Here is a 1856-nt window from a genome sequence, read left to right as displayed (position 1 = left end):
CACCCGAGGAGACTCTATGACTTGGCTCATAACTATGACGGACAGCCTTGTGGACCATTGAATTTGGAGCGGATCTGCAGAATAGGGCACCCTGGGTAATGGGGCCCCCAGAGCATTGAGATAAGTGTCCGTTCTCTGTAAGGAGCAACACACATTCAGAACCATTAGCGAGCTCAGAGTGGGCCCCCCCTGAGGAGAGAATATATGATAAATGACCCCCAACACGTATGGCCGAGCGCTGGATTTGACTCGTTGCCTCAACTATGACGGACAGCCTTGTGAACCATTGAAGTTGGGGGGGAGGTTCTGCAGAACAGGGAACCCTGGGTATTGGGGCCCCCAGAGCTTTGAGATAAGCGTCTGTTCTCTGTAAGGAGCAGCACACATCTAGAACCATTAGTGAGCTCAGAGTGCCCCCCTCAAGGAGGAGACAATGATAAATGACCCCCAACATGTATGGCTGAGCACCGGATTGGACTCATCAAAAGCTTGTGATAGAAGAAAGTCCATCGCAATTATATGGGACGCAATGGCTGCAGGGAGGCTGCTCTCAACACAAACGGGGTACCCCTCAACTAGGGTACCCCACTGTTCACACTCCAGGTATAGAAAGTCTAATGAGAGCTCCAGACCAAGGAACTCGGGCCAAAAATATTTCATAACAGCCAACGCACCTTTGGGATCGACGATCCCCCCCCTCCCCTCCCCCCACTTCTTAAGAGCTGCCAAGCAAATACAAGGATGGTTGTCATGATGTTGGTCACATGCACTTGTACTGATCAAACTCCATCCATAATGCCCTCCATATTTAATTGAACGGGGTGGGCGACCCTGGAAACTCCAGCTGTTGTGGTACTACAAGTCCCATGAGGCATTGCAAGACTCTGACAGCCACAGGCATGACTCCCAGCAGCAGAATGGGATTTGTAGCTTCGCCACAGCTGGAGTGCCGAGGTTGTGGAAGGATTTGGGTCTCTGAGGTCTTCAATGCTGTGTCCCCACCGGGGAGATTTCCTGTCAAGACAGGAAGTGATGGGGGTGGGGACACAAACAAATTGTTAGAGTGGCGGAAGGTCAGACCTTCTAACAACGGTTATGTTGATCCTGCAGCTTAAATATGTTCGGAGCCACCGACCTGGAAGGAGTGTACAGTGCTGACTTCAAAGACGGCATGCTTGTTCCAGGTCAAAGTATTGATGCCAGGGATCAGCATGACAGCTAAATAGCATTTTCAGGTATTGATGTTTATTCTGTGTAATTGGCACTACTGGATCCTGTGCAGACAGTCCACAGAGGATGGATAACAGGAGTAGGCAACCATGGCACTCTGTGGTACAACTACAAATCCCCTTGTGCCGTGGCTTCTGGGAGTCGTGCCTGTGGCTCTGAGTCTCAGAATGCCTTCATGGGACTTGTAGTTCCCCCAACAGCTGGAGTGCCAGGGATGAAGATTGCACCCTCCCCCCATCTTCGTACCACCATCGTCTGTTACAAGTTGGGAATTCCACTTCAGAAGTGAGACCAAGAAACGGATCTGCAGCACTGGGCGCCGTCTCTTGGATTGCAGCGACACATAAAGTGGCCCTGTCATTGGAGAATCAGTCTGCCAGTATTGAGGTATCCTTTGGAGAATGGCTTTAAATCAGGGGTGGGCATACTCCAGCCCTCCAGCTGTGCTGAAACTACAAATCCCATTATGTATTTGGGAGCCATGCCTGTGGCGGTCAGAGTCTTGCAATGCCTCATGGGATTTGGAGTTCCCCCACAGCTGGAGGGCCGGAGTTTGTTCATCCCTGCTTTAATGAGCAGGGGTAGCCACACTCCGGCCCTGCAGCTGGGGGGGAACTCCCAATCCC

This window comes from Nanorana parkeri, unplaced genomic scaffold (genome assembly GCF_000935625.1).
Source record: "Nanorana parkeri isolate BGI_ZX_2015 unplaced genomic scaffold, ASM93562v1 scaffold897, whole genome shotgun sequence".
In the NCBI taxonomy this organism is placed as follows: domain Eukaryota; kingdom Metazoa; phylum Chordata; class Amphibia; order Anura; family Dicroglossidae; genus Nanorana; species Nanorana parkeri.
This window is presented reverse-complemented; position numbering follows the sequence as displayed.